The sequence below is a fragment of the Mastomys coucha genome, unplaced genomic scaffold (genome assembly GCF_008632895.1).
Source record: "Mastomys coucha isolate ucsf_1 unplaced genomic scaffold, UCSF_Mcou_1 pScaffold18, whole genome shotgun sequence".
In the NCBI taxonomy this organism is placed as follows: domain Eukaryota; kingdom Metazoa; phylum Chordata; class Mammalia; order Rodentia; family Muridae; genus Mastomys; species Mastomys coucha.
The window spans coordinates 56,657,550-56,677,024 of record NW_022196900.1 but is presented as its reverse complement, the minus strand read 5'-3'; the positions used below and the strand labels follow the sequence as shown (position 1 = coordinate 56,677,024).

The window sequence follows — 19,475 nt, the reverse complement described above, 5'->3', positions numbered from 1 at the left end:
CAAACAAACAAAAACAAATCCCTGTTGCCTCCCACCTCCCCATGCCTGTCACCCCGCCCTCTCCCACTCTCTGGCCCTGGCACTCCCCTACACTGGGGCCCAGAACCTTCACAAGGCCGAGGCCCTCTCCTCCCATTGCTGATCGAACCTGCAATCCTCTACTACACACATGCTGCTAGAACAATCAGACCCCTCCATGTGCAGTCCCCGGCCGGTGGTTGAGACCCTGGGAGCTCTGAGGGCACTACTTAGTCCGCATTGTTGTTAGTCCTAAGGGGCTGCAAACCCCTCAGCTCCATTGGTCCTCCCTCTAACTCCTTCACTGGGGACCCTAAGAGGTTCTGACAGTACCTGACTGACACAGATGTAGAGGCTCACGGCCATCCATCGAACTGAATACAGGGTCCCCATGATTTTCTTAAGAGAAAATTTCCCAGTGGCTCTCTGAACATATGGAAGAGCTGCAGCTAGTTTGCAAACTGATAGGGGCTGTCCCAGTGAGATGACACATGTCACAAGGCAGTTCCCTGGCCAATCTTCTGAGCTGTATGGTTGGCCAAATGGAAGCAGGCCAGTTACCTCACAGTTAACTGTTATTCTGCCCCTCCAACCCACGACCATTTCATTTCAATCTCTTTGTTCCAAGCAACTGAAGAGCTAATGACTGGCGAATTTATGATGACCTGTTTGGCTTGTGGAATAAACCAATTTTTTCCCTTTCTGTGTTCTTACTCTCCCCTTTGTCTGCAATTTTATTTTATAATTCTTTTTGTACATATCCAACACATGCTGAGGTTATTGAAAAGCACAAATTACACAGAATTCAATTTGCATATCTATGGAGCATCCATTCCCAGAGTCCTCAGTAGGCAAAATGCCCATTGACTCTTACCTTCTTTCCTTTGCTTCTCCTTGGCAAGAAAACCATCAGGCTGCCCCTTACTGGTCCTGGCAGTTCTAGCAAATTGTCTTCAGGAGTGGTTTCTGCAATTTTGCAGCATAGGACAGCAGGCTGCACTTTACAAAGTTCTGTAAAGTCAAGTCACTCAGGAGCCTGAGCAGACAAGGTCAAGGAAGGGAGATCAAACAACAACATCTTGGGGCCAATTTAGCACTGCTGCTGGTGAATTCCTCTGGCTGAGTATTTGCTTTTTTACTTTTAATTGAACTTCTTGAGATGGTTTTAGATTCACATGAAGTTATAAGAATGAATGTAGAGACCCAGGTATGCACATGTCTATAATCCCCTCTACAGTGAGGGTGGGGCACTATCTCAGGAGTATTGCTATTTCAAGGTCAGCAGGACTACATAGTAACTTTAAGGCCAACCTGAACTCTATAACAAGACTAGTTAAAAATTACAGTAAAGACACAATACAGAGGTTTAGAAACTGCCCATCCACCATTTGTTCTCAGGTTCTACCATTGTTTTGTCTCATGTAACTGAGGTTCTCCTTGAAATTGTTATGTAGCAAAGAATGACTAAAAAGTCCTAATCTTCCTACCTCTACTTCCCTAATTCCTATATTCCAGGCGTGCATCATGACATCTGATTTTACATGGCACTGATAATATATAGGGCTTTGCACATTAGACAAGAATTCTAAAAATTGAGAAACACCACAAGATCACTTCACATAGTCGATTTTTTTATAAGTTATTAAAATAGAGTACTCTGTTGTAGGCCTTGTAGTGATTATTATATTTTTTTTGTATTTTCTGGAATTCTGTGTCTTGCTGTTGGGAAGTTCCTTTCCTGTTTCTTTATTTTCCATTTCTTCCCCAACTTGTTTCTTTCTTCTTTCCCTTACTTGGTTTTCTATTCATAAAGAGAGCTGCATTGAATGTATTCATAAGAAGTCTTTGCAATTGTCTTTGATCATTTCCCAAGAGATCATTCCTTAGAAGTGAACATTTGCAAACTAAGGGGTGTATAGGTTTTATGGATTTTGATAAAACACAAGCCATATTATTAACAAGCAAAATACTCTTTCGATCAAGTTCTAGGAAGTAACGAATAGCACTGGCTACATCCAGTAATGCTTGGGTGGTGCAATGTCTGTTAGATTCCTTGTGCCCAATAACTCAAAAAGATACAACATACTCTTGCTTCTGGGGTGTTGCTTTGTTAGGTAGCATTTGATATTTAGTTGAGCCATTGTCTTCTCATTATGTGGTAATTCCATTTAAATTCCCTTTGTATATGTATTTATTTTTGTAAACTTCTATATTACTGGATTTTTATATGGCTTTTCAAAAGGTTTTTAGTGTTAGTTGTCCCTCTCCATATTACCCACTTAACCCTTCCCTCTCATCCCTTTTACCATTCCCCATTATCATTTTCTACACTATATCATATTTTCCATTACTTGGGAGATACTCTCTTCCTCCCTAGATTCTTACAGCTACCAAGTCTCTGTGGATAATCTGGATAAACCTTGAAACCTAACCTTCTCACATAAGAGAAACATGTAATGTTTTCCATTCTGAATCTGTGTTATATTACATTATAAATTATATATATATATATATATATATATATATACATTTACCTGCAAATTTAATTTTTCTTACCAGCTGAATAGTATTCTATTGTTTAAATGTATTTTATATTCAATATATATTTATCAATTAAAGGTTAGAGTAAGGCCTAGCTAGTACTTGGAGGGGAAACAACCCCTCCCTACCATTTAAATCGAATATCAATATGGAGTCTCAGCTGTCTTTAATGAGATCTCTTCCTGCTTCAGAATCATGAGTGCTAGGATTATAGGCTTATACCATAATGTCTGATTATCAAAATATAGACTTTTGGTATGCATAATAGATTTACCAAAGTAAGATGTTTTAAAGTTGGTACCTAAACAAGCAGTACTTTTAATCTACAGTGAGGCTTGAGAATCAGTAATGATTGAGTTTTAATTAAACTTATGTTAATATGTGTTGGCAGTACAATATGTCTTAAAAATAAAGAAATATTAATGTGAAGTTAATTTAACTAATCAAGAAGCAGACCTACTCACTACTGAAGTTACTTTTGAGTTACTCGCTTTGAGATTGTATAAATATTGAAGTTCACAGAAAAGGGTAAACAGTTTGCATGGTGCTTGGTATAATTTAAGGAACTGTGATGATACAAGTTGAAACAGAGAAGAATGAACAGATGAAAGAATTGCTGAAATGGGATACCAAGACTTCCTTCTTAACTTCCCCCTGCAGGACCTGGCAGCACAGCTTGAAGACTTGGGGTAGAGAAACTCCTATGTTGCTTAGATTTCATTTCTAAGATGTCTGTGAGTGATATCTCCAGCAGAAGTAAGACTGTTCCCCATGTTCCCCTGTTGGGAGATAGTACAGATTTCAACAGCTAGGTTGTAGTTGTTCTTTGATTTTGTCAGTTAGATAGCTTCATGGTGCTAAAGAATTCTTAATAGAGACTGTGACCCTCCTTCAGCTGAGGCCTAATTCTTCAGACCCAGCCTTGCCACAGATAACCACACCTCTCTGGCCACCTCCTGCTAATTGCCACGCCTCTCTCCAAGTTCCAGTTACGCAGGAAATCCCACCTCCAGAGACTAAAGAAGAAGTTGCTGATTGGGCCAAGTTGCTGACGAACTTGGGGGAAGGGTTTTGCTTTACCTACGCTACATGTTTGTTTGTAACAAAGAGAATTGAATGAGAGATGGCAGCCTGAAAACACATCATGTGTTAATCTAATTTTTATGATCCCTTCCCACAGTTCCTGTACCCCAAAATTATTTAGGACCCTGATCCCATTCCAGAAAACCCTTTCGTACATGTAGCCACTGGCAGTTACAAGAGACAACTAATGGTCAGGGTTTAACCTTGTTCATTATCTTCTTCCTCATTAGTGGTAGTGTTGGGTGGATAGAAAGACAAATCTGAGTCTTGACTCTATTATTTATTTGATGGTTTAAATGAATGCTATTAATTTTGCTTCTATTTGAAACTATTCATTTTGCTTCTTCTCATCTATGCTATGGGCATTTTAGTTGAGTCATAATTAAACATATGGTAATTATAAGGGATTGAAGCATAATCCCTAGTGTACAATGAATGCCTTTTTATGAGTATGAGTATCATGACTGAGAATTTTGTGTTTTTTTTTTCCTGGTATACTTAGGAGATGCTATCATTTTTTCATTGACTTGTATTCAATGAACATAGAATAGGATAGATATGAGGTGAGTTAGGTACATTGTTAGAAAAAGGAAGTTTTGTCCTATTTATTTTCTAGTATGTTTTTGTGGGCAAGGTTTTATGAAAAATTCTATAAGAGTAATGGGGAAAATTTGTTCTCTTTCTTCTTGGGAAAAATAGGGCCATTCTACTGTAGTGGATTTCTCCTCTACTTAGCAATATCAGCTATTACCAGGTCACAAGTTCCCTAGCTAAACCTGCTTTTACTGAACTTGTTACTGGGTTCTTGATTTTGGTACTTTGTATTTGGATCTAATATTAGTGATTACTCTCCAGCTTAACAATACAGGTATTGAAATTGACTTTGTATGCACATTATTTTTATAAGAGTTCTAGTGTTCTATAATATAGAAAGGTGATTATAGTACATAATATAATACATTTGTAAATAACTAAAACAATCCTTAAAACCTATGACTTTTCTGGTTATATGATCTTCAGTAAGTTTAATGTACCAGGCATGGATTCTCTCCTGTGGAATGGGATTCGAATACAACCAGAGAGCAACTGGTTACCTCCATAAGAATTATACCACTTTTGCACACACATGGACATCGTGATGGGCATGTTGGTACTGTAGTTCATAGGCTTTTCAGCTGGGGAAAACTGTTGATTGGTATCTTTTCTTCTTCACAAGCTGGCTTTGCATCTTTCAACACTGTAAACCCTTGATTTCTTTATGTATTACAACCAAAGTCTGTGGTGTTTTCACCAATAAGGTTTTAACACCTAGCTCTTGTAAGCAAGAGCCCAGAACCTCCCTAACCAATAACTAATATAGAATTATCAAGTTATTTCATACAGGGGACTAGGATTTTTGTTCAGAAATTCATAGCTCACAGGAACATCAATACTCAGTCATGCAGGCATCTCTTTTCTAAATTTTTTTAATTATTAATTTTTATTGTGTTAGAAAGTATATAGATCTTTTTAAATATAGATCTCCACATACCTTTTATTTTTGTTAACTATATCTACCACTTTGTCATCTTTCCCACCCTTCACTGTCCTTCCCTCTTAATATTTTCTTCCTTTGGTATACCACCTATTTTCATTTCACTCATGTTCTACTGACCTACCTCTCTCAATGCCTACCCCTCACTGTCTCATTCTAGCTTCCTGGCCTCTATAGGCACTCCAGGTTAAACATACAAAAATAAAGATTTGAAGCTAGAATCCACACAAGAGAAAGGTCATGTGGTATTCATCTTTCTGGGACTTTGTTAACTTATTCAGCATATTTTTTAAAAAAACGATTCATTTTCCTGCGTGTTTTAAATTTTACTATTATTTAGTACAAAGAAAACTTCACTGTGTATATATATATATGAGATTTTTATTATCTATACATCAGTTGTTAGATATTTAGACTGATTTCATTTCCTTGCTGTTGTAAATGGAGCAGCAATGAATATGGTTGTACAAAATTTTTGTAGTGGGGTATAGAAGTTTTTCACTACATGCCTAAGAATGATATCATTTGTTAATTCTATTTCTCCTGTTGAGAAATCTTCAGATTAAGTTCTATATTGATTAATGCTGTTTAGTTAAATTGACATGACATTAGACAGCTTTCTAAACATCTATGTTTATACCCATAGAAAAATGTTACTATCACCGTTAATTAGAAAAGACTTTTTGCAGTGAATGCAGAGACTCATAGCTGTTCAAGGTACAAAAAAGAAATGATGGTTGAATGCTCAGTAATAGTGGAGGAATTCACATCATAAATTTTAAGGCACAGGAAATAATGTGCAAAAGAGAATGGAAAGAATGTAAGAGATGAATGACAGGGAGAAGCACTGCAAAATGTCCCCTTCTATGTATTACATAACCATTTAAAGATGAACCCATAGTGGTATGGGGTTTATATAAGACTGGATAAGGTAGTAGTCAACTGTTAAAGGAAGGGATCACTGGGTTCGACCACTTACTGATGGACTTTTGGCAACCAACTTATTAGAGTAGAGGGAGTTGCCTAGTATCCAGTTGTATACCTATAGGGAGCCCTCCAGACTCCAGTAGAAGATTCTAAATCCATGATCACTCGTATGGCTTTGGTTTATGTTAGAAGTCACAAAATGAAACAGAAAGACAGTAACTGCTGAAAGAGATTCTTAAGAAAAAGGTAAGGTACTCACAAGTGAGAGAAGGATAAGAGAGTAGGAAGTAGGAATTATCTGAATACATTATATATGGAATTGTGAAATGAAAATTTTAATTAACTAAATTAATTAAAAATTAGAAGAGAGGAGTTTGTATGCATTAAACACAAATGTTAAACATTTAAAGAGAAGGAAATGATACAGTCTCTGACTTATTATTGCACTTGTAAACATGCACCAGATTATCACATTTTATCCACAGATAAGAACAGTGACTCTGTTTTAATTACACATAAATGAGTAAGGAATAAATCGTTGTCTTATTATATGGAAGGTAAAGAATTAAACAGACAATTGCATAACATAGGATAGGTAAGTAGTGTATCAGGCTGGTGAGGATGAAGGAATTGGTAATTGTTGAGTCAAGTAAATGTTGAAGTTAGGGTCCAGGAACTTGGGCTGAGTAAGGATAAGACTTAAAGATAAGCCTAATAATGGTAAGTAGAGGGGTCTATGAACTGGAGGAACTATTGAGTGAAAAAAGAGATAAAATGATCAACAAATGATCATGAAGTGTAGTATTTGGCTGTTTATGTTAAAGGAATAAAAATCTCAGGTAAAATTTAAACCTAAAGGCAATATAAGAATGGATAAGTGGTACTGGAAAATAACTCCAAAAGTGGCTCAAAGTTCTGAGATGTCAAAGACTGAGGTGGCTAATTCAGGTGGTTTACTGATGTTATTTAGAACATCCAGACTAGCTATTCAAAACTCGAATAGATATATTAAAAAATTGATTCTTGACCCTCAGCTTCCACTCTTCTGTTTGTTATTTTGCTCATTCAGTACCTGAGGGGACAACAGAGACACTATTTATTATGGGTCTCATCATTTCCCAGAGCACTTCTGGGTTGATTTGATAATATTAAACAGTTGTAGTGAGGCCTATATTACAAAATGTTGTAAGTTTAAGCTGGAAAGAACTTGTGGTATCTTGGAAAATATAGAATTCAATGGGAAACTCACATCTTCAAGTAACAAGGTAAACGGTGCAGACAAATTATGAAGGGATTAAAAGAACTCAGTGTCATTTCTTGCTGTTTGGTGGTGGTGATTGTATGAGGGTTTTATGTGTCTGGAAGAAAAGATGTGACATTGTTACAAAGTACTTTGAAAGAGCACCAATGAATTCTGACACTGACGATGTGGCTGGGACCTGGAGCCTGCGAAACTCCACCATCTAAATCACAGGCTAACTCTAGAATGAGTTGTATTGAGCAATTCTCAGCTTACCATGTCTTCACTGAATGAGCTTGAGGAAATGAGGAAATGAGTAATCTTCTCTCAAATATGCTTTCAGCATCCTTAAAATGAAGAAAATAACTTTTTTTTTTTGACCTGACACTGTGAACATACAGTGGATAGAAGGCACACAGCCCAATGCCTGGGACAAAGTAATGGTTTACTGTATTTAATTGTTACAAGTAACAGTAGAGAGGGCTACATCTGAATGAGGTGGAGTGCCCACAGCCAGCAAGCATTTGTTTTGCTTCTTATAAAGTGTGTTGAGATTCTTTGAGCTCTAAAAATAAAATAAATCTCTTTAAATTTTAAGTGAATATAGTAATTATTTGTAGATCAGTTTTCAAGCTTTAACTTTTAGCTGCGAAACCATTTTAAGCTCTGTTCTTTCAATTATTCATTTCTACTAAATTTTAATAAAAGGAATGTAAATACATAATGAGTATGACCAAATTACAGATCCAATGTCTTGGACCAATTAGGCTCTAAAATATTAAAGATGGGTGTATTAAGCTGCATTTTAAAGGTTGCAAGAGGGTTCAACTTCCTCAATTTCTTATTTCTATCAAAGTCTCATTTCCTGTCAGTTACCCATTTGAACCTTTCTGTGTATTTCAGAACACCGATGAGAGCTAGTTCACAACCATGGAATCACAAATATTCCATAGGAAATGAGGAATAGTTCTTAGCCTTCAATGAAAACCAGATGTGCCATGAGAACACCATCCTGTCATTCCCTGTGAGTTCTGCCAGTCAGTGACAGTGCCGAGCTATCCTGATGACCATTGCCATTTACAAAGACAGCGGACTGTCAAGTCTCTGTCTCCAGCTATGACTTTGTCTTCTACTTCACACAGACTTGCCCAGTTCTTCAGTACCATCGGAAGCCTGATTAGCAAGTTCCCCCCAAAACCTTTATTCTTTCTTATAATCTGTTCTATTTCCAGTACAGAAATAAATGGCATGTCTTAAGCCAGTACTCTTTAAGTCATACTTGTCAGTGCAGCTTGAGTGGGTTTGATGGAGAAGAAAACTTGTTCATGTGCAATTAAGATTCACCCATTCTCGGTATCATTTACCTCATCTGTTATGTGGGGTCATGCTAATCCTGGGCTCACAGATTTGTATGATAATAAGTATTTCTAAGTGCTTAGAAAATTACTTGGTACATAGAAAAAACTATATAAATAAAAGAATTGTATATAACATTCCAAGAAAGTTATTAACTTTATATTTTCCTCTATATGCCCATTGGCATCTCTTAAATGCTGATTCAATCTCCAGAGTAATATAGATATTTTCATTTTTATCCTGGCTCAAGCCTTGTTCCTTCCTGTCTACAGTCTCTACGGCAACCAGAATGACATTTACTGAATTCAGATTAGTCATATTAGTTCCTGATCACAAGCCTTCATTGTGTTGGCCAAGCTAATTTGGTTTTCCATGGTCTGGCTCCTGTCTGTATCTCTAGCTGCTTTGCATCCTTCTCATCTCTCTATGTTCTAAGAAATTCAAATTAATTCTGAGCCCTTAAGCCTGCCTCTATTTGCTCTCTCCCTGCTGATGAAATGCCATATTGTCTCTATTTTCTTTCAGATCTGGTGTAAGCATCATGCTGTCATGCTGTAGATTCTTTGATACTTTTATAAAGAATTACCTGCCTTGTACTTGGCCTACATAGATGATCATTGAGGAACACTATTCTTTACCACATATGCTTATGATGTGTCTGTCTCTCCACTTAAAGATGAGCTCTGAGGACAAGTTCCCATGTATTTCAATTTTCATTTGAGAACGAGTTTTAGTATATAGCCAAACTAGTCAGGATTTCATAAGCCTCCTTCATCAGTATCATAATCTTGGGATTATAGGAGTATGCACACATTTAACTTTAAATAAAAGATTTGGTTATATTTCTCTATTTCTATCATTGTCAGATACAGACTAGAAGATCAACCAGTAGGCAATGAATGAAAACTAGTAAGCTGAAGGTATTTTATTGATCATCTAATCCAATTTAATGATACAGATAAGGGGATAGAGGCTCAGAGACATTGTTCATTAAGTTGCCTTGATCACTCAGTCATGAAAGGTTAAAATCTAAACAAACAGTAATTTTTTTCAATGCCCTCAAGGGTCTTTGAAACCTACTGTAAAACTGTAAATTCCTGGTTGAGGAAGGCTAAGTACTCTCTGGCTCTATTCTTTCAGGTTATCTTCATCAGCAATCTCTTTAACTCTAGATTAAGATTCTGTTATATGTGTTACCAAACTCTTTCTGGTTGCCTATCCTTTACACATTAGGAGGTTAAGGATGGACTGTAGCAGTGGTCTATTTCTTGAAATATATATTGAGAACACTTAAAACAGAATTACTTTTCCTTACAAATCTCGTCCTCATACTTCTATCTCTTAGTGAGGAAGGATGAGCTACTTGAGAGAGTGGTGAGAAACAAATTCGCAGAGATGCCCTGGGTTCTGCATTCCCATTGAAAATCCACTAGGAAGAATAAGGTCAGTTCTGAACTCTGCCAAGTTTTGCCTTTAGTACTGCTGCATGAAATGAGGTAATGTACTTTATGAGCTGTGAAGAGCTACAGAAAGGTGAGGTGTTTTGGAATTGATGATTTATAGAACATGAAGACCTTAAGAAATGAAGTGGCCCTCCTACTTCTTCGCTTCAAGGAGAGGGCAATGACTTCTCCAAGGTCATTGCTGAAAGTTGTGAAAATGTCCTTGCTTTCTGCTGGCCCATGGCCTAACTGACATCAAAGATTTCTAACATCTACCCAACTCAAAAGTCACCTAATGGGCTAGAATCTTTTCCCTGGTGTATGGTTCATAGAACCATCCTTGTTTGGCATACCTTCTTATGTGATAGCCAGGAGTTGTATCCTGTGAGACTCTGCATCCTTTGACACTCCTCTAGCCTCTCAGTTGTTCATTTTGGTAGAGCAGGCAGTTTCTCTCTTAAACAAACTTGGACACAGTCTCCCTAACAGCTGTAATTGTAAGTGGTGTCATCTTGGGGTAGCATGATATAGAAGTAGTGCCCAAAGTTTTTCCAAGACATAGGAGCTCATGATCTCATCTAGAACACATCTTTCAGTCAAATTCTGTCTTCAATTCTGAGAAGACAGAGAATTTGTAAGAAGTAGTTATCTTAGGGTTCTTAGAAGTGAATTTAGCAAGACATGCTTTAACTTTGATGAAGAGAGTCTATCTGTATGTGGGATTAGTAACCACAAAGGATCAGAAGCCAGGAACTGAGGATCTTTTTCATCATTAATTGTCTTCCAGCACCAGGCAGAGCTGGAATGCCAAGATTGAAGCATCTACCTGGTGCTGGGTTCCTGACCAATGACAGGGCCTCTATTCTACTGTGGTTTTGCATCCTGATCCCACAAAGAGAAGAATGGTTTGCCTTGTGGCCCTCCAGATGCTTGCCATAGTAACTTAAAATATAATCAAAAAGTGAAGTTTGCTTTAAGTGCTAAAAAGAGGCACAACTGTGTATGTATGCACATGTGTAGATATGGAGGAGTGGCAAACAGGTTTGAAATTGAATTGTTCTCCTTTCATTGTTTTTTCCATTCTGTACATTCAACTTTAACAGGTTTCTCAACTCTTCTATTCTGGAAATCCAATCCACTTGTGTATATGGAATGTATATTTTGTGCTTCAATTTTTGAAGCTCAATATTAGGTAAACAAAATAAGACCTAAGCTTGCTCTTTCCTCAGCTTAGTGGAAAAAGAGATGCAGGAAGAACATCTCTCCTTTCCCTTGTTTAGAGTCAACTGTCTGAACTTGTCATTCTGTTGCCAACAGTGATGAATTTTTGCTTAGAAGGATGTTTTTTCTACCCCTTTATCTATTTCCATGTCTACATACATAATAATATGTTGCTAATATATTTACCTGGAACCATTCGTAGCCTTCTGCCAGAAAATAGGTGACATACTCAACTGAGTTATTAGAGTGAATGAAGAATATTTATAATACACACAAAGGCAGTGCAGAGGGAGCGGGACTAGGAACATCTGGCTGGACCTACCATTTTGTGACAGAGATTACAAACTCTGTTGAGTAGAAAACAGGATGGAACACCTCTGCTATGATTTCTGACCTTCTGTCAAGGACACAGCAACTCGAGGGATGGAAAAAAAGGGAGCTGACCACAACTTTCCTTATCTACTACCTAACAGATCCTCCATTGCTTCTCTACACTAGTAGTCAAGAAGACTTCAATAGTTCCAAGTAGGGAATGTTCTGGGATGGTGTAGCATGGCTCAGGGACAAAACAGAAGATGAATATTTTGTTTTATTAGTGTAGGAAGCCTTTAGTCCTGTATAGATATGCTCTAGATCCTCATCTCTGATTCATATTCTCTGCTCTATATGCATCCCCTCTTCCCTAACTCCACTGGTGAGAATCTTGTAGTGACAGAGACCATATACAACATGTAATATTAATTTCATCATCATCATCATCATCATCATCATCATCGTCGTCGTCGTCGTCACCGTCATCATCATCATCATCATCATCATCATCATCATCATCATCATCATCATCATCATCATCATGTCTGACAATAAAAGGAAAACAGACCAAAATTGGGAATATAATCTCTTTAAATCCAAATGGCACAGGGAATGCTAGGTTTCTAGTCATCATTAATACATTGGCTTTGGGCATTTTCTCCAGGCAGTGTATTCAGGAAAACAATCTCACTTCTGTAGATATATCTTTCAATGTATCTGTTTGATAGGTCATGACTTTTCACTTTGACTTAGAAGTTTCTCTTGTAGGAAGCCTCTTGGGGATGGTATCTGATGTGGTGTCCATCTTTGGCATGTCTCATTTACAATAGTCTTGCTTTGATATGATATGAATTTAATAATTATGGTTGTTTTCCTATGAGATTTTCAGGTCTTTAAAATCAGGGACAATTTGTTATTACTTACATGTCAGTAAATTCTTAGTGGATTGCATGTACCATGGCTCAGCAAAGATTGCTTAACTAAAAGATTGGAATGTGAGGATTTGGTCTGTAACTAAAAATGTTATCAGGTAAAGGGGAACAAGGAAGATAAAATGCACAGTGATCTTTATTTCTCAAAGTTTTAAGAACATTAAATACTCAAGATACAGTTGGTTCTGTCCCAGGTGTGCTAAAGCAAAAGCAATGCAGTGAAATCTCATTGTTATCAGGCACATGGACACCATCTCATTGCAGTTAATGGAAATAAATGTACCATTTAGTACTTTAAATCATGAAGCAACATAACTGCCTTCTATTTGCACTGACCTTCTGTTGCCCTCATTATTTCCTCACTTCAGATGTCTGCACCTGATCTTGTTGATTCAGCACAAGAGCTTGCATGCAAAAGGCAGAGGTGAGGCACAGAGAGGTGAGGGAGTCAGGGAATACGGAGTCTGGCATCTTGTGAGTAAAGAGAGACCACCAAAGATGCATCATCCTTTGCTCCTTTGCTCCTCTATCATTCTCCTAGTGCATGGCATTGCAAGTGCTTTAAATCTCCTGGATGGATCATGAGCACCCTGAAAACTGGCATCAAATTTAATTCATCCCTGAATCATTAGTGCCTGGTATACAGTATGCAATGCAGGAGGTCTTTGGGAAGTATGTGCTATTCAGTGACAATTGAATGACAATGTAAGAAAGGACTTGGCTCTTTGTAATCCCTACCATTGGTTAAAGGGGTAAGGTTGGAGAAAGGATTCTATGAAGGCAATGATTTTATATTTTGGGGGAAAATATCTATAGAAACCAAGAACCTTTCTGTTCCTTAACTGGTACATTTCCTTGTTTCCTGACAGTCCCTTGTTCCCTTTCTGATTGGCATAACTCAATCTCAGACATGTCTCTATTAGTACAATATCTATTTGACTCCATGTCATAATTGTACAATTACTTATCACATAGTTGTAGCTCAATGCTATTTTGAAATAAACTCGAAATCTTTCTTTGGGATTTTACTGCTCCTTTCACAATTAGTCCCCTCTTCCTTCCTGGCCTTCATTTCCAAGTCTTCTGCTTACAGATAAGGAAGTCAAGGATTTGAAGGGACTTGCTTAACGTCATAAAAATAATGTCTTACTACATTATAAAATGATTGCCATCTCTCTTTGTCATCCTAATATGAGTTCAAAATTCACCTGGTTGTGATTTGAGTGAGAAATGTCCTGACTGGTTTGGATGTTGGAATACTTAGTCCCAAGATGGTAATACTGTTTTGGAAGATTATGAACCTTTTAGGAGCTGGAGTCTTGCTGGTAGAAGTGGGTCACTGGAGTGGACCCTGAGGCTTCCTATTGGATCTCTGTTTCCTGAGTATGGATGCACTCTGATCAGCCAGCCTCTTGCTCCTGCTAAGATGTGTACTCTGTCTATTGTCACATCTTCTTCATGATAGTGTGCATTCCTCTGTAATTTTATTTTATTTTATTTTGTGAGTGAAATAAAGCCCTTGGCAAAAGCTCATTTTATCAAGGAATTTTATCACAGTAATCAAAATAATAAGAAATTGACAAGGACAATTTCGTTTAATGAATCAGCAGCACCCCCTTTTTAAATAGCATTGGGAATGTCTGTAAGCTATGATGGCACACACTTGTAATTTCAGCAGACAGGTGGCTTAGGTGAGAAGATTCAGAGTTCTAGGATGGATGGAATTATACAGTGAACCTCATTTAAAGAAGTAAAGTAAAGCAAAGCAAAACCAATATTAGAGATCTCTTTTGTTCAGTGATATCTTATCCATAACTTAGTGTGCATATGTAAAACTCTTGTGACTCTGGTTAAACCAGTAGCTGAGGTATTCTGTCAACAACTCAAACAAAATAGTTGCTATGGACCTGGGAGTTTCACAGATTAGACATGGTTTATGTAACAGGTTGCTGGGGTCTTTTAGGCAAGGTTTCCAGTGAAGCTGAGATGAAGTCCAGCCAATATTTCCCTTGAGCCTCACACTGGCTGTAGGAGTTTGAGCACTCCAGCAGGGAGGAATTACAGGGTAGGGTAGAAATGTTAACTTGGAGACAGAAATTATTTATCAGGTTCAAGGTTGAAATCTCTCATTTACTAAGGGCAAATGGTGAATTTCCTCCTAATTCAGCCTTAGTTTCTTCAAGATGTAAGGACAGCTTGACATCATAAGTGGTGGCCAAGCTATTTTTGTCTAATGCTAATTTGGAAGATAAAAATGTTTAAGTGCCACTTATTTAAAAAATCCATAGTGAAAATAACTATTGGGCTCAATGGGAAAATTATATTCTTATAATTTATATTGCATCCTTTATTAAATAGGAGACTGGATGATAAACTCAAAAGCTTTGTAATCCACTAAAAACAAATCTTGGCATACTGGAGAAATGGCAAGCCAGAGACACATCTTAATATTCTATACTAAACTTGTAAAGCAATTCAGCATTCACATTTGTTCATATGCATTATCTTTATTCATTAAGGAAAAATCCTTCACTGTAGATATAATTGAAGACTCAAAAGAAAAGTCAGTTTCCCAAGGTCATCCAGCAAGTTTTCCACAGCCTTGCATAGGAGCAGAAGAGTAGATAATTCCAGTTAATGACTTTTACAAAGTACACGAGGAAAAGGAAACGTTACAGATGTAGGAAACCAAATCTCTAAATCATAGTTTTAGTATTATCTTTCTCTTGGTAATCTAAGAGGGTAGTATGCATGCTTGTGACTAGTGTCTCTTCCTTGTAGTGACTCAGAGAGCTTGTCACCCCAACTATAGCTATGTATTCTTAAATACATGACTTTCTTACTTTACATCCCTACTCACAGTCAACAGGATGTGCTCATGCAAGATGGCATGGAGAAGGTCTAAAAATGATCTATGTACATATCATTTGTCAATCATATGACCATCTCTGGACTGAGAATTACATCTTTATTCCTGACAAAGAAAATAATGTGATAATCTACCACATTGCTGTTGTGAGCACTTGGTGGTCTTAGGCTAAGTCTTACCAATACCTTAGTGTGCTGGACCCAGTTTTTGCACGCCGATCATATGCTTTGAAGTTCCCCACCACTGGTACCTTGCTCTGTTGGTGTTGATGGGCATTCTTTGTGTTGGTGACATTTAGGGAAATGACCTCATTTACCTCTCCCTTTCTAAAAGCATTTCTCTCTGTGTTGGTACAGGCACAAATGAGTTTACCATGATGCCAAACATGACTTTGCTTCTCTGGACACAAGTAAGTGGTTGCAAGAATAAGCATCATTCCAAAATGACTGATCAGACTCCTCCACATAAGCTGTCTCTTAGATTTTTCAAATTGTAGTGTTGGGAATAAACTTAGTTTCCTAGAGGTAGAATATGAGTAACATGAGGCTCTGGAATAGTTGATGAACAAGTTTTTACTTTGCTGCAAAAGAGACTGGAATTTACCAGCAAAAACTCAAGCACATATGAAGGCATAAGATGTCTAGTGGGGCATCTTTACACCTATTATATGGTAATTCTACTTAATTTTTAAAATTCATTCTTCTTTCATAAAATACATCTCTACCACAGCCTCCCTCCATTCTTCCTAGTTCCCTTCTACCCTCTTTCCCAGATTCCCTGCTTCTCTGTTTCTCTTGGAATAAAAGGATAGGTTTCCCAGGGATGGCAACTAAACACAACACTACAAGATTCAATAAAACTAGGCACAAACTCTTTTTATCAGGGCTAGATGAAACAACCCAGTAGGAAAAAGAATGCCAAGAGCAGACAAAAGAGTCAGAGATACATCCAATCCCGTGGTGAGGAATGGAACAAAACTTCCAACCTAAACAACTACAAAATAGGACCTAGTACAGACCCATGCAGGTTCTGTAATTTCTACTTCAGTCTCTGTGAGCCTCTGTGAGCCCTGTTTAGTTGATCCTGTGGGTCTCTTTGTGCCATTGACCCTTGTACTCCTACAATCCTTCTTCCTCCTCTTCTGTGTGGTTTCCATAAGCTCTACCTAATATTCTGTTGTGGGTCTCTGGATACACTCTCATTAGCTGCTGGAGGAGGCCGTACTGAAGATGACAGGACTCAGCACTGATCTATGTCTATGAGTATGGCAGATTATCATTAGGAAACATTTCATTGCTCATTTTTTCCCCAGTACTGTTTGATTCTACTGTAAGTTTCTGGGCCATCCACCTTTTAGTTCCTAGCCATTTAGGCATTGTCATGTTGGCTCTGTGGTGTGAACCTTAAATTAGATCAGTCATTGTTTGGCCACACCCACAAGCTCTGAGTAACCATTGCCTCAGCAAGTCTTGCAGGCAGGACAGATTGTACGTTAAAGATTTTGTGGTATCCCAGTCCCGATATAGGAAGTCATGCTTTTTTGGATATCCCCTAGAAAGACTAAAGATTAAAGGGACATGCCTCAGCATAATTAAGGCAAAATATAGGAAGCCCACAGACAGCATCATTCTAAACAGAAAGAAACACACAGAATTTTCACTAAAGTCAGGAACAAAACAGGGCAATCCATTATCTCCATATCTATTCAGTATAATACTTGACTAATAATAGCTGAGAAAGCAAAATGATATAAACAGGAAAGGAAGAATTCACATTATTATCTTCTTTTGCAGGTGAAATGATTTTATACATAAAAGATCCTAAAAGACTCTACAAGCAAATATCTAGAATTGATAAACACTTTTTGCAAAATAGTAGGATGCAAAATTAACACAAAATTTATGTCTTCATATATAAAATAACCAACATTGAGAAAGAAATCAGGGGAATAGTACCTTTCACAATACCCTCAAAAAATATCTTGGGACAGCTAACCAAACAAGTAAAAGGCTTGAATAATAAAAGCCTTAAGATATTGTACAAAACCCCCAAAAATGTATAAGATCTACCATACTCATCGATGAGCAGGACTTGTTTTCTGAAAAATCCCACAAAAAGCCACCTATATATTCAATGGGATCCCTATTAAAATGAAGAAACTCTGTATAATTGTTAAAGGCCTTTTCTGTTCCCGAACCCCCAGTATTAGGAATGGTTATATTATATAGAGTTGTTGGTCAAAGCCGTCTCATGGATTCCCTAACCATCACAAGGTATTACCAAGACTATTGGTTGCTCTCTGCTTTGAGGACAATACTTACTTATGTCATCAAACCTGGAGAAGTCTCACTGGCACTCAACTAAAGACTTTATTCCTACTAATCAGCGTTCATTGTTCTGCAAGGCACTCTACATGCTACTGGAGGAGAAAGGCAATCACCAATATCATTTTACTACAAATCCCAGGTACCTACAACAGTAACAGGCCTGCAGGATACTGCTATTAGTAATGGCACAAATCATATTGGGTTAACCAACAACTTTTTTTCTCTTTTGACTTAAGGCCTTCACCATGAAATGCAACCCATAAATGACATTGTTAAAATGGCCAATAAACTGTATAGGCCATGGGCCTAGGGAAAAAACTGACTATTATTAAAAATCAATTTTATATTTTGATAAAGGAAGATAGCAAGGGCTTCTAATAACATGAGGTTATACTCATAAATCAACCTTCATTATGGAAAAGTTTTCTTGAAATGGATGAGAATTAATAGAGCTCCATAGAGAACAGAGAATAGAGAATGAGAGGCTTTGGAGCACTAATTTGTAAAGAGTATGATTTCATCAAAATCCTCACCTAACGGGTTAGTGATATATGTATAATAGGAGGCAGAAAGATCATTAGAGCCAGAAGTGTTGGATGACTCCCAGGAAACATTGTTTTCCAGACATAGAAGTGATGTACATATGAACTCACAAAGGTTGTAGCAGAACAATAAGACCTGCACAGGTTTAAGCCACACAATAATCCCAGTTCTGAAAAGGAATGGACACAAGATTTCACCCCTAACCAAGAAGCTATCTGTTCTTCATACCTGTTGGGAAAGAGAAAAATGTTTTCTTCAATGAAATTTCACATGCGAAATCAACTACACTATAGAGCATGCGCATGGCTAGTAGTAGTTGCCCATCACAAAAAACTCTTATTTTTTATTTTTTTTGCTTTTGGGGGGCTATTTGTTTTGGCAGTTTTGTATTTTTGATTATTTTTTATTAGCTACTTTCTTTATTTACATTGAATTTTATCCATTTTCCCCCTTCAAAATCCTCCTTTCTCTTTTCCCCTCTGAAAACCTCCCTATTCCATCACCCCTGCTCACTAACCCACCCACTCCTGCTTCCCTCTCCTGGGATTTCCCTACACTGGAGCATCGAACCTTCATAAAACCTAGTGCCTTTCCTCTCATTGATGTCCCACATGGCTATCCTCTGCTCCATAAACAGCTGGGGCCTTGAGTCCCTCTTGTGTACTCTTTGGTTGGTGGTTTAGTTCCTGGGAGCTCTGGGGGTACTGGTTGGTTCATATTGTTGTTTTTCCTATGTGGTGCAAACCTCTTCAGTTCCTTGGGTCCTTTCTCTAGCTCCTACATTGGGGGCCTTGTGGATAGTCCTATGGATAGATAAGAGCATCCACTTCTGCATTTGTTAGCCACTGACAGAGGCTCTCAGGAAGCACTTGTTGGCATCCACAGTAGTGTTTGGATTTGGTCACAGTATATGGGATGAATCCCCGGGTGGGACAGTCTCTGGATGGCCTTTCCTTCAGTTTCTACTCCAAATTTTGTCTCTGTATCTCCTCCCATGGGTATTTTGATCCCCCTTCTAAGAAGGACCTCAGTATTCACACTTTGGTCCTCTTTTTTCTTGAGCTTCATGTGGTCTGTGAATTGAGTCTTGGGTATTATGAACTTTTGGGCTAATATTCACTTATCAATGA

General features: G+C 37.7%; 1 long non-coding RNA gene across 1 annotated transcript in view; it reads left to right on the top strand.

The window, feature by feature from the left end:
• Positions 1 to 17,717, top strand: part of LOC116096259 — a 163,373-nt gene extending 145,656 nt beyond the window's left edge. Inside the window, exons 2-3 of the long non-coding RNA XR_004120921.1 lie at positions 15,832 to 15,884; positions 17,269 to 17,717. This is a non-coding gene — a long non-coding RNA (uncharacterized LOC116096259). The remainder of the gene's footprint in view (positions 1 to 15,831; positions 15,885 to 17,268) is intronic.
• Positions 17,718 to 19,475: the final 1,758 nt, after the last annotated feature.